Genomic DNA, 14,350 nt, shown 5'->3' on the forward strand with positions numbered 1-14,350 from the left:
ATTAAACTATTTTTGTAAATTTTTCATGTGCTATTGAAAGGAAAGTATATTCTCGGCTGGATGCAGAGGTTTACATAACAGGTAGCTCATGTGCTTGCTTTGTTCAGGTGTTTGATTCTTTTCCCTTTTTTTTTTGTTTGTTTGTTTTTCATTTCCTGAGAGGCTGATTAAAATCTCTAGTTTTAATTATTTATTTATCTATTCTAAATTTATGTAATTCAATAGCACTAAAACTGTATTCTCTATGAATTAATTAAGATAAATTATTTCTGTGCAGTAAATTATAAAGAATTTTAAAATTAGAAAGATTATAAAAAGGGATCTGGTCAAGTGGAGAGATATTCTATCCTCTAGAATGGGATAAATTAATGTTAAGATGTGGATTCCCTAAACTAATACATAATGTTGATACTATCTAATAAAAATTCTAATTGGATTTTTTGAAACTTGATTGATTGATTGATTGATTGATTGATTGATTGATTTGGTTTTCTTTGAAATGGGATCTCACTATGTAGTGTTGACTTTGAACTCACTGCGACCTTCTTGCCTCAGCTTCCAGAGTGCTGGGATTGCACATGTGCCCAACCATGCCCTGTGTATACATTTTCCTTTAAGTTAATATGGAATACTAAAGGTCCAAGGATAGTTGTTAACCTTTATATAGAACAAAGGGCTCATTACTTACACTGTCAGACAGTAAGTTGTTGGGTTATAGGAACAAAATCTGTGATTTTGCAACAATAAATAGACAGTAAAGTGAAGCTCTAGGAGACTGATTCAGAGCTGGAAAAATACAGTAAATTTTTACTTCATAGTGCTTGGGAAATGTACTCATTTATACAGAAAATAAAACCTGCTATATTCAAGAGTGACATGTAAGGTGAAAATTAAGTGAATCGAAGATCTAAATGAAAAAGATAAAACTATGAAATTAGTAGGAGAAAATACAGGAGAATTTGTTTTTGAGGTGGAAGTATGGGTGCACTTCTTGAATGAAACAAAAAACGGCTCTGCATGGTGGCTCATGCCTATTATCTCAGCACTTGGGGGCTCGAAGCAGGAGGACTGGCCTGGGTTAGTGAGACCCTGTCTCAGAAATCCAAAACACAACCACCCTCTGAATAAAGACAGTACAAAGGAGATGAGCAGGCAACTTATTAAAGCAGAGGTTCCTCCCAAAGGAACAGATACTAAAGAAACGTGCAAAGTCGTTATTAAATAAAATTATTACAACATATCGTTTTACCTAGTAGCTAGGTACAAAATTAGAACATTGTTGGCTGGCAGCATGAGGATATGGAAGCCCTCACGAGTTGCTGGTGAGAAAGAGGACTTGGGGTTAGGGTCAAGGGATAAGGTTAGAGTTGGGGTTAGGGGTTAACACTAGGAGCTACAGTTAGAGTTAGCATTAGTGGCTAGGGTTAGGGGTTAGCATTAGGGGGTAAGGTTAGGTTTGGTACAGCTGTTCAGAACAATCTTGCGCTGCAGATTCAAAGCACACATATGCATACTGCATAACGGGGAATCTCACTTCTTGTACCTGCCTCTCTGTTGGCACTAGACAGGTCCTTAAGGGAAGGTGGATGACGATATTTTTGCAATGTTACCTGATGGAATAGAGAAAACTTTAAATGTGAATGTCCCTCATGTGGGGAGAAGTGAAAGAGGTGGATATCAAAGGTGTAATGATCTTCCTACCTCCACCTCCTGAGTGCTTGGATTACTGGCATGCAATTAGGAGCTACATATTAGGTATATGCACAGTAATAATAAAATCAAGGCTTAGAAACAAAACAAAACATCCTACTAAGCAGAATGTAGCCATGTCATGTATACAGTGATTTATGCACACAAAATAATAATCTACATTTTAAAATGTGTACAATCCACAGAATGTGGATACTGAGAATTGAAGCTGAAGTCAGAGGTAGTAGACTTGAAAGACAAAAGAATTTTTAGTTGTAAGAACTTGATCTTTTTGGTGCAGAGCAGAAGTTGAAGTCTTGGCACAGAACAATAGGTTAAGTGAAAAGAGGTGCTCTCTTTACTTTCAGCTTCCCAGCTTTATCCCAAAACTTGCTGGGCTGGGCAATGCAGAAAGAGGTCGGAGGGAAAACGCAGAGCTAGTAGTTGGAATCCCCAACAAGGGTCCTCTAGCACCCTTGGTGCCCCTTCACCCCTTCGTCAAGTCAGATCAGCTTACGCACACCAGGGACCTAGTGGCCTTGGATCAGCCAAGTGTCACACAGCACTCCTGAGGCCACTGTGGTGGGGAAGAGTAGATGGGACTCTGGCAATGAGGGGGTGGTCCCATTAGCCTGGCATGTTGAAGAGCAGCCAAAACTGATCAACTGTGGCATGGCAGGCCCTAAGGGACAGAAGACCTGGAGTGGCCTCATGCTAGGACTAAGGGATACTGTCAGTGGTTGCAGTAAACACTATTTAGTGACTAAGTCATGCATCTGTACCTAGTTACTGAATGAACTGGCTGCTAAACGACAATCTGTATACTGGGCATGCATTATAATATTCAGAACCAAGAAATGGTCAAGGGGACATGCAACTTGATGACTTTGCTTCTTCTTCGTCTTTTTTTTTTTTTTTTACTTTTTCTTTTTTTATATATATTTGACACAGGGTCTCACTACGCAGTTTGGACTTGTAGTGATCCTCCTGTTTTCAGCCTCTCCAGTGCTGGGATTACAGGTGTGGCCAGGGGCAGGGCTTGCATGGCATATGGTGCTGGGGATGGAACCCAGGTACTTAGTCCACTGAGCTATCTCGCCAGCCCTGACTTTGCTTCTGCTTGCAGAACTGTTAGATGCAGGACTACACTGTAGAACAAAACATAAACTACTGTACTGCACAGTATAACCAGCAAGAATTACAGCACTATATAAACAAAATGTATCATACAAGAATACAGCACTGATGCTCTATAAACAACAGAACCACACAGAGAAAGGATGGGCCATGGGTCCAGGCAGCAGGCTGTAAGTTCAGTTTTTAAAGAGGTCAGTTGCTCAGCAAGGGCTGTCTGTGTAGGCTGTGGGGCTCAAGCTGGCACTGAGGAGAGAGCCAAGTGTTATCCACGTTGCCAGAAGCACAGGCAGGCGGCGCTATCCGGGCCCTCCATGCCAGGAGCCAGCAGAACCTGTGGACCTCACCTGCCGCTGAGAAAGCCGTGGATGAGAAAATTCTGAATTCATTCAATTTAAACAAACCCATTTCCCACCAAGAGTATATCATCATGAATCACCCTTAAATTTGGCGTCCCCCCAAATCACTGTGTATGTGCTCATACTTCCTGTGGGTCATCCACACAGGATTTAGCTGAGAGGCCTTCCTGCTGTTCTTGCTTGAGGTCTGCATGCTATGATCAAGACTGCTAGGGTATGGGCTGGTGAGATGGCTCAGTGGTCTAAAGCACCTACTTAGAACAACCTTAGCAAAGCACAGGGACCGCGGTTCAATCCCCCAGAACCACATGCCAGCCAGCCCCGCCCCCTGGTGGGCTGAGCTGGCCACACACACACACACACATAAATAAATAAATTAAAAAAAAAAAAGACTGCTAGGGTGGAGTAGTTCAGGCTGACCTTGAGCTCACAATGGAACCCAGGTTAGAAACTCGCTGTCTGCAAATCTTTCATCCAAGACTTCTTCATGCTGTGGTGGACACTTCCCAAGAGGGTGAGTGTGGAACATGTGAGGCCTCATTCGGTAGCTCAGAAGACACAAGGTATTTCTAGTACATTCTGTTGGTCAAAGCAAGGCACATGGCCAGTCCAGATCCAAAGGGTGTGGAAATAGATTTCATTACATAATGTGAGGAGCTGCACAGTGTCCCCAGCCACTTTAATCCCTCAGAAGGGGAAAGGAGGATTCAAAATAAAAACTGAGTGGAGTTATAGAAAGAGGAGAGTTCTATATGTTGTATTCCGCAGTTTGAATGTGTAACTGATTGCTGTGCAAGGAGCTGGGTTGAACCAAGTTTCCAGTGCCTTGGTTAAGCATGGTTCTAAGGGACCCAGAGCTTCCAGGGAGAGCGCCTAACTCTCTGGGGTGAGGTCCTGTGGCGTCAGCATGCTGCTGGCTGCTCAGCTAGAAGCCCACTTTAGGGCTGGTGTACACTGAGCTCCTGCGCTCCTGCTTTGTGAAGAGAGAAAGAGTATGCCTTTTGAGCACCCTAGGGCCATAATTTGTCTAAGGCCCCAGTGAATAGACTTTTATGCAAATATCTTTTATTCATGCGAAGTTCAGGCTATATAATTTGTTTCAAGAACTTAATTGCAAAAACAATGCTGGTGACTGAAACATCAGTGGTCATAAATGAAGCCAGTTTCAAGGAAAACTTTGAATGGTCCTATCTACCACATTCAGGATAAAATGGGGGGAGTGTGGCTGCTAATCCGGATGGTGAATTTGACTGGGTGGAGCGGCACTGGAGAGATGATAGCCTGTGCTATCACTGACCTCATCACTGGGTTGACCCGTTGATGATGTCGTGGCTGAAAGGCTGTTAGGATGTGGGGCCTGACCTCTGGGACTAGCTCTGGTCCCTGAGCCTTCCTCTCTGCTCTTTCTCTGTTTTCCACTTTTCATATGCTGTACATCAAGTGTCCTTTCTCTACCATGTCCTCTGTAATGATGGTTCTACCTTAGAACCAGTCTATGTGGACTGACCCCCCTGAAGTTCTGAGCTGACAAATACAGGCAGGGTAGAACTGGAGTCTGTAACTTCTTCTGAAGATTCAAAACCTGCAAGTTTGGAGTTCACACACTTGATCTTTGTGTCCTAAATGGAGCAGTAAAATGCATGAAGATAGAGAAGGAATTCTTGTTTGGAAAACACTCCTCCCCCCTCCTCCAGCATTCTCTCACACTCTGAGATCTGGTGTAGGGAGTGGATTTGGGTCCCTAATCTTCTGCTGACCTCCGTCTCTCTGCCGGCTGAGTTAGACAGATGTGAGCAAGCGAGGGACACAACTACCTGCTGGTAAACCTGCTAACTTCATCTGGACTGATGCTTTTATGGCATCATACGTAACAGTGACAAGCTCACATAACCTGCTGGGCCCAGTGGGACGTTCTATCTTGCTCCTTTACCCTCTCTGCTTGAATAAAGAGATGTGGCACTCATTTAGCCACAGACCTGCTTGAAAGCTGTTCCCAGGACTCGATTTCTGCTCTTCTTTCTCAAGGTACGACATGTTTGCTGTCCTCTGAGCCCGCCAGGCGAGGGTGCTGAGCAGCATGTGGGTTGCTCAGAGCTCAGTGTTTTCCTCAGAGTCACAGCTCAACCTGGTTCCCACTGTGGCCTGGGCAGGCAAGCTGTGTGTACACTTCTCCATGAGGCTGCTGTTGTGAAAACCTTTGCCACAGAAACAGAAACAAGGCCCTGGCTCTGTCGACGTGCGTGCCAGCAACTTTTCTCTTATAACCTCTGGGACACAATTGCATCAGCTCGGACATGTGACTGGGAAGAAAGAGAGCTCCAGGGCCATCTGGCGAAGGCCAACTGTTTGGCCTGGTGGGTGGCAAAATGCCCTAGACAGATCGGTGCTGACCTCGGCATGGAAAGTGAGTTTGCCCTGGTGAAAGCCAGCGCGCTCCTCGCGTCAGGTTATGTGTCTGCGGAGGAACTTCTGCGCTGTGTTTTCTGGGCTAATGCAAGCAATAAATTCTGCTTTAGGACACACTTCATACAGCTAAATCCCTTACTTATTCCTTAGCAGTTGTTAGCAGACACTGTCTCAGGGGCTAGAGTACTGTCTTAGTCTGTTTATGTTGCTATAGCAAAATAACAAGGAGTCAGCGATTTGTGCAGACATCTACTTTCTCACAGCTGGCAGGGTTGGGAGTTCAAGGCCAGGGTGCTGGCGTGTGCAGTGTCTTGTGAAGGCCCGTTATTCCAAGAGTGCCATCCAGGTGTCCACGGAAGGGCTGGAAAGGCAGAAAGGAGAGGAGAGCTGTGTCCCTCGGGGAAGAATGGAGGCACAAACTTGCTGCCCCGAGCTCCTGTTTCCCGCCTTGATCCATCCAGATGGGGTCCCAGATGGGGCCTTCTGCAGCGCTATTGCGTTTTGGGTTGGGGATCAACGTGGATTTTGGAGGGGCCACAAATATTTAGACCAAAGCAACACAAGATAGATAAGACCTAACTTCTGATCTCTAGTGCTCACACAGGGGTCTCAGCAAGCTGGGGAAGGTGAAAGGCACCCATGCACAGCATGCTCAGAGAGAGGAGGGCAAGGCTGGGGGTGGGGGGTGGGGGCAGGGGTGCTGTAGGAAGGGGTGCTTGCATGCAGTCCTGCAAAGAGAAACAGGCATTAGCTAGCAGAGAACAGTTCCTAGAAGATGGAATGGGGCATCCAGACCAGCAGGGTGAGTGAGGTGCTGCCCTGGAAGAGGTCAGATGGAGGGGACCCTCAACTGCAGGCTTACGGTTTGTCCTCTGGGAAAAGGGAGGTATCTCATTGAGGGATCTCTCAGTGGGGAGACCCCATCATTGTGTGCTTTTGGGAAGCTGCAGCCCTGTGGGGAGAGTCCTGCGGGTTGTGGGGGAACCGGGCTGGGTGGGTGACCCGGTTTCAGCTTCTGGACCGTGGCTGCGACAAAGGGGCAGCTACGTTCAGCAGAACACAGACCCTGGAGCCAGGGTGCAGAGGGAAGGTGCTCGCGAGCACCAGGAAATGATACCGGCCCGCGAAAGGCAGCAGAGACAGCGGTACTGTAAAGGGAAGGAGGGATCCAGAGATTGGGAGGGTGGGGAGGGGGACGGGGGCGGCAGGGGGCAGCAGCTCTTCAAACCCATTGCAGGGAGGTCGGGGAGGGCGGAGGCAGTGCTGTGGGCCCTTTCCGGGACGCCTCTGTACATGCAAAGGCATCCTCCTACCCCCCTTCTACCCCTCCCCCCCCCAGGTCCTGGAAGGGGCAGGGGCGGCCGTCTCCCCTGTCGGAACCCCTCTCCGGAGGTCTTCGCCTCTGGGACTGACCCAGGGCAGCGAAGGCTCGGGACCGCCTGGGCTGCGTCAGAAGCCACCGCAGCAACGCTTGCTGGGAGCCCTCGTCCTTTAGGGCCCTAAGAGAGCCCGCCAAAGAATCGCTGCCTCTCCAAGTGATTTTATCCTTCCGAGTGCGTCCTCCTCCTGATGCAGCTAGAAAAAACATTTTCCCCTCGCGCAGTTCTCTACTCTTAGTTTCTCCCAGTTTTAAACAATATCTAGGTTGCTACTAGAATTCCTCCTCTGCTTTTAGAAACCTGAGCTGTGCTTTGTCCTGCTAGAGCAAACGAAGGTTCAGTCGATTTATTTATTTATTTCACCAGCAAACACCTGCTGGGTGCCAAGTCTCAGGCGGAGGCTGGCCTGAGAGAAGCTCGGAAGGCTCAGCTCAGGCAGCATGGGGCGGAGCAGCCGCCTCCTGTCACTCTTCTCCAGCGCTCTTCTCTCCCCCGGTGGTTTTCAGGGTGTGGGGGCCTCCCGCAGCCCGGCCGGGGGTGGATGCCAGCAGCCAGACACAAGTGGCAGCCACTGCTGATCCTTCTTGGGCTCAAGGGCAGATACACCTCTGAGTTACTTTTTCTCTGGTTGTTGAGACAAAATATCGGACACCCACAGTTAAAGGAGGAAAGTTTTATTTTTGGTTGTTTGTAGCAGTTTCAATCCATAGCTGGCTGGCTCCAAGGCAGAGTGGCACGGGACAGGGGCATTGCACAGGACAAACGGTTCACTGCAGGCAGAAGACAGCATACACAAGCAAGCAACAAGTGACAAACAAGACTTTCTGTCCCTTGTATCTTATCCAGGCTACCTGCCCTTAGGGCGGGTGGCACTCACACCCTTAACCCCAGGCCCTTGAGCCTGGCATTGTGCCAAGAATCAATCCCAGTACCACACACTCAAGATCCAGCCATCTCTGAAGAAGCCCCACCTGTGACTGCATGAGGCTTTGGGGGACATCTAGACAGGAGCCATAACAGCCTCCCAAGGGAACTGCGAAAGGAAGGGGACCCGACGTGCACACTTGATGCTTAATCACATGAGGCGCTCTTCTCCAGCTTCCACTGAACACACCTGTGACCTCATTCAGACCGGCGAGGCATCCAGACTGCTCTGCCTCTTTGGGTAGTCACCATCTTTAGTAGATGAAAGCGCAACTCAAAGACGGAGGGAAACTGCCGAGGTGACAGGTCTGTCCTGGAAAATCGCAAGGTCTTCCTACCGCGTGCCCAGTGGGACATCAGCACGAGTAACATTCTCATAATGCTTTCATTCTTCCAAGCACCCCGACACTTTACTCCATTGAATCATATAGAAGTCATACATTGCTTCAGTAAATACAGAGATTTTTCTAGGAATTGTTTGAAATCATTATGTGGAAAATAATAACTAAAGCTGCTGGAAATCTGTAACACGATGGAAACATTTCCATAGTGCATTGTTGAATTAAATAAATTATCAAGAAAGTCTCTGGTACTGTCATCTATGCTAGAAACAGGAAGGAATGATAATAACTGATACTTTCCAGTGCTCATTATGTGCCAGACCCTGTTCTAAGTGCTTCACATGGGTGGACTCAACATAACCCTATGAACGGGGTACCATTATTTTCTGTTTTATGGAGGTGAGCCCTGGGGCAAGGAGAGGTTATGTCCAGCTCGAAGCCAGACAGCCAAAGAGCGGGAGAGCCAGTGTTTAAGCCATGCAGTGTGTTTACAGATTTTGGACTTCATCCTCTGAATTATTTCCACAGGTACAGCTGTAAGAATATAAATGCTTACCAAAAAATCAGAAATATAAACACTACACTGAAAGTTAGGGTCATCTGTGGAAAGAATTAGGAATTTGAGTTGGGGCAAAGTTAATTCAAACATTCCATTAGCTACAATGTTTATTTTTTTCCCCACAGAGAACAGTTCCACAGTACTTAGGGGTATTTATTAATAATTTTATATTTATAATTTTTTGTGTATATGATACAGGGAACAGAACCCAGAGCCAGCTGTGGTGGTGCACACCTGTAATCCCAGCACTTGGGAGGCTGAGGCAGGAGAATCCTTGCAAATTCAAGATCAGCTTTGGCTAAGTGAGCTCAAGGCCAGCCTAAGTTGTACAGCATGACCCTGTCTCAAAAAAACAAAAACAAAAACAAAAAAACCCCAGAGCCTGAGTTACATTCCCAGCCCTTTTATCTTTCTTTTCCTCCTTTTTAAAAAATGTATTTAATACAGGGTCTTACTACTACACAGCTCAGACTCACAGTGATCCTCCTGCCTTCAGCCTCCCTAGGCCTGGGATTACAGGGTACACCACCACACCCAGTCTCAGTGGCCAGCTCAGTGCACCTGGGGGTGAGGCTGGCATGGCATGTGGTGTTGGGAATCAAACCCTGGTCCCTGTACATGCCTAAGCAGTCACTTGGTCCTCTGAGCTGTCTTGCCAGTCCCCCAGCCCTTTTGAAATTAAAAATAAAATAAAATGAAATGATTTTTTGGGACTGGGTCTTACTAACTCACTAATTGCTAGTTACTGCATTACTCACTGGTTGCTTACTAGTTACTAGTTGCTCAGTTATAGATGTGAGACACCATGCCCAACCTTTAAAAATATCTTAAAAAGTGATTCTGAACAAAATGACCAGATTAGCCTCTTTAACTTCCCTGGCACAGTCATTACAAAGGGATTATCTTATCTTTCATCTTGGTCAGACTCACAACATTTGATAAAATCATATTTCAGAGAGCAGATGAAAAGTTGGTTCAGTTTTATCTGGCACAATGTAAAGCATGTTGGTAAATATATTATTACAGGGCTGAAAGATAATTCAGAATTCAAAACCTAAAGCTTGGGTGGCCACATTAGGTCGTATATTAAGTGAAGAAGATATTTGGACTTGTTTAAAGACCAAATGCATCAAAGTCTTAAATATCAAGACAAACAATCTGCTGGAATATATAACTTTTGAAGACATAGTCAGATGTACTTTGTTATGCTCCAGATAGTGAAGTTTTTAGAACTATCTATTTAATCAACAGAGGTTTGATTATGTGTATCCTTACTTAAAATAAGAAAATTACATGCCACCCCCGAACACATAAGTGCTTCAGTCCCTTCGCACACCTGAAGCGAGGCTGAGTGAAGTGGAGAAACTTGCTCCACAGAAAGCAGCCGACCGCTGCAGGCTGAGCTCTTTCCAGGTGTACTCAGGCTGCGAACCCAGGGCTGAGAGCCGCGGCCCCAGCGCTTCTGACTGGAAAGGTGACTTGCTTGGCGGCTTTTGTTTCCCTTTCTCACGCTTCTTACTCTTGCAAGGGCAAAGGTCTTTCCACGCGAATAGGGCGTTCTTTCCCACCGGCTGCGCTATTTCCATTATACTTTGGTTTGGAGTCTGTCTTCAGGAAGATCAAATTTAAATGTTTCTTCTCTTGCCTTTTTCTGAATTAGCAACGGCATGGGCCAGGCCTCGCAAGGAGTGCCCGGGTGATGGAGGGGCAGAGTCCTATCTGGAGTGTCTGAGCGACTCCTGTTTTCTTGGGAGAAACGCAGCCGGGGACCACGCCCCCCAGCCGGGCTGCAGGCTGTCGCTGAAGGTGCGCAGGGCCCGCCCCGGCTGCGGGGACAGCTCCGTATTTCCCTTCGTATTTATAAGCGTGCATAGTTCTTCCCTAGGACTCAGAAACTGAAAGGGCACTGGGGATCGCCTAGTCTCATAGTTTCAACCTTTTTTTGGGACAGCACCGAAACTGCTCAGATGAACAGCAAGCCTCACGAGGGTTGGTGTGCTCCGGTCCTGTTAGTTTACCCTCTCAGTTTACATCCATTTAACAAAATGTGCATTGGGCCTAACGGAGAGTAAGTCTGGTCCCTGGTTTTGCAGGAGACACAAGTACAACACAACAGTAATTTAGGGATACAAATGCAACTCTATCTGGGAAGGAGGAAGCGGCCCCTAATTCAGCCTTGGGCGCCGAGGCTGAGCCTGGCCCCCACGAACGACCGCGGGGTCAGCTAGCAGGGCCACTAGCGGGCAAAGGCCTTCAAAGCAGGGAAGCAACCTTCCCAGCAGAGACCACGAATGTGCAGTGCGGGAAGGAGGGTGGAAGGGACAGGCGAGCAGAGCAGCGCCCGGCCAGGACGACAGGCTGGAGGGAAGTCCGCGCGTTCACTCGCAGGGAGTTGAGGGCGATGTCCAGAATTCCGTATGGGTATGCAGTCTGAAGCCCTGGATAGGGGAACATCCTCTTGATTCCACATACAAGTGGCTGGAGATGTGGCTCAGTGGCGCAACATCTGCCTGGTAAGTACAAGGTCCTGAGTTCAACTCCCAGTCCAAATAAATAAATAAATAAATAAATAAATTATAAATAAAAATCGAACTCTACATACAGAAAAAGAATTGGAAAGGAAGTGTTTTGGAAAATGTTAACTGCTTAACTTTGAATTTTGGCCATCTCTTACTCATCTTTTTTATAATGGGCATATATTGTTTTTACAACCAACCAAAGCATATGTGGATCTATCTTTAAATTTGTTCTCCCTTAGGTTTTTAAAAATCTTTTAACAAACTTAAGTCATACCACATATTGCCTGTATTTTCACTAAAAATTTTACTTAGCAGTATTACACAGCTATGAAAACCATACTTCACAGCATTTAAAAGCATATGCCTATAATATGGGGCTCCTTACACCAGGCTGCATGAGGGTTAGTTGGGTCCTGTTAGGCTATAACCAAGAGAAATCTTTTTTTTAAAAGAAATCTCGAGAATAAACGAGTGCTCATAGGCTATCTACCACTTTTTTCTTATTGTGGGGACTGAACCCAGGGCCTTCCTACTGAGCTACATTCTCAGCCCCCTAACAATTTTTTTGAGACAGGTCAGTTGTGCCATGTTTCTAAGTTGCCCAGGTGTGGCTCAAAATGGAACTCACATTCTCAGAAGCTATCTTCAGGATTTTGCTACTTTTGTTAGAGAGAACTGTAATTCTTTTTTCTTTTTTTTTTTTTTGGTACCAGGGATTGAACTCAGGGCCTTGCACTTGCCAGGCAAGCAAGCGCTTATTCTACTGAGCTATCTCCCTGGCCCAAGAACTGTAATTCATTATCACTGGAATAGTCTTGACTTTTATTTTCAAAATGCTCAAAGGAAATTTTATTACAGTATCACCAATTTACTCCTACCTGTAACAGCTCTGTGAAGTCCGAGCGTCAGCATGTCCATGACCCCATCCTAGCAACTAGCTAGGCTGCACTTAGCCATGAGGAGAGGTTAAGGTGGAATCCTGGATACCAAGTGATCCAAAAGCCACATTTTCCAGAGAAGACAAGTCCTGTAGTGCTAACTCAACATATTAAATTTAGGTTTCTTGGACGTAGGTAGCGGTGGGTGTACTGTCAGACTGCAGATGTCAGAAAGGCTGGCGGAAATACCATCAGGACAATGTAAAAAGATATAGCCATGGTTATCTGCACCTGAATGGATCCATGTTAATACACAAATTGACTACTATATACAGTAGAGCTTTTATTTAGGGATAAAAGGCAGTATGGAGAGCCCAGCAAAAGATAAAAATCTATTAAAATTTGCTATTTTTTTTAAAGCCATGAATTAGGTTTTACTTGAAATCTTCATTCAGATTGCTAAGGAAGTTTAGGAAACAATACAAAATCAATTGTAGGGCATCAGGGCAGGTGTAGTGGCACACGCCTGTAATCCTACCACTCAGGAGATGGAGACAGAAGGATCATTGTGAGTTCAAGGCCAGCCTGGGCGACCCAGTGAGCTCAAGGCCAACCTGAACGGCATAGTGAGACCGTCTCAAAAAGGCAAAATAAATAAAATTAAATAAAAAATAAGGGGATCAGCGGTTATCTATGAGCAAGTTCTACTGCAGTTGCTTAGCAAATAGGAAGTAACTTGAAAATCTCAGTATGACAGCAGTTCTCAAGTATGTCTAATCCTGAGGAGTATCTGGGATGCCTCTCACAAAGATTCTGCCTCCAAAGGTGGCAGGTAGGCCTGAGCCAGAGGACAAGAATCTATACCACAAACACCTCTCAAGTGACCAGAAATAATCAGGCAGATTTGAAAAATACTGGCTAAGGGGGAATGCAACAGCAACAATACACCATGGCTACTGGTCCCTCACTGACAGACAGCTGGCCAAGCCACCTGGGAATGGAAACATTCACTGGAGTTCAGTGATTATCTACAGAACACAGTTTATTTAAAGTCCAAAACACAAAATTACCCACTTCTCATAACAGACCATCATTTTTACCATATGAATACTTAGGGCTTCTCTATTCACAAGTGCAGGTTTATTATTGAACTATAGGCTCAAATATTCATATATATATTCATATATATGTATATATGTGTGTGTATACACACACACACACACACACACATACACACACACATACTGGTTTACAGAGGACATGTACTTTAACAAACTTTTTTAGAAAATACACAAAAACACAAAGCATTTCCCAAATTTTAAGTCCTCATAACCACTCTTCAGCCAAGATTTGACCAAAGACTATTTTCCACAAAATGTTACAAGATTAAATAGAATGTAGTATTTTATACATTTTAGCTTATGGTTGCAGTTCAAAGTTCCCCTTTTGATGGCTTTTGCATATATCTATTAAACAGAAGTCTTTAAACTGATGACTTAAATAAAATTGTTTTGGTGTGATTTGTCTTCAATCAAGAACTTATATGATCATGACAAAGTCCTATGATTAACATATATAGAAATTTTAGTAAGGATCTTCTTTAGCCAAATAAGGGAAGAATTTAGTATTTATCAGTACAATATCCTGTATTGTATTGCATTTCATAACTATTGCCTGGAGTGCTATTACTTCTAATATAATCAGTTGGCATCAAAATATAAAGTGAAAATATGTACACTTTTCTATATCAATACCTGAATAATCTCAGATTGCTTAAGAATGTTCCACAAAAGTGGAATTTCCTCCTGAAGCTACACTGCGTACAGCTCATTAACCAGCGCCTGCTTCTCCTTCCCAAGAGCTCCCCTCATCTGGAATCAAATGGACAATCTTATTACCGTGTCATAATGCACTGGCTTACAGTTATGCATATAAAATCCAACTCAAGCTTATTTTGGTTTATTATACATGCTTTATTAAAATGGTACTCATATTTACAGTATCTGCAGAAAGAGTCCCTTCCAAGGCACTCACACACATCCAGACACACCCACACACATCCACACCGAGGCCCCACACTCCCACACCCGTGAGATGTGAGCATCAGACTCCTAAATTAGGCAGCTTCTGTAAGGGGATAAGAACTGTTCATCTGATTTCCA

The sequence above is a fragment of the Octodon degus genome, unplaced genomic scaffold, assembly GCF_000260255.1.
Source record: "Octodon degus isolate 3935 unplaced genomic scaffold, OctDeg1.0 scaffold00068, whole genome shotgun sequence".
NCBI lineage: Eukaryota > Metazoa > Chordata > Mammalia > Rodentia > Octodontidae > Octodon > Octodon degus.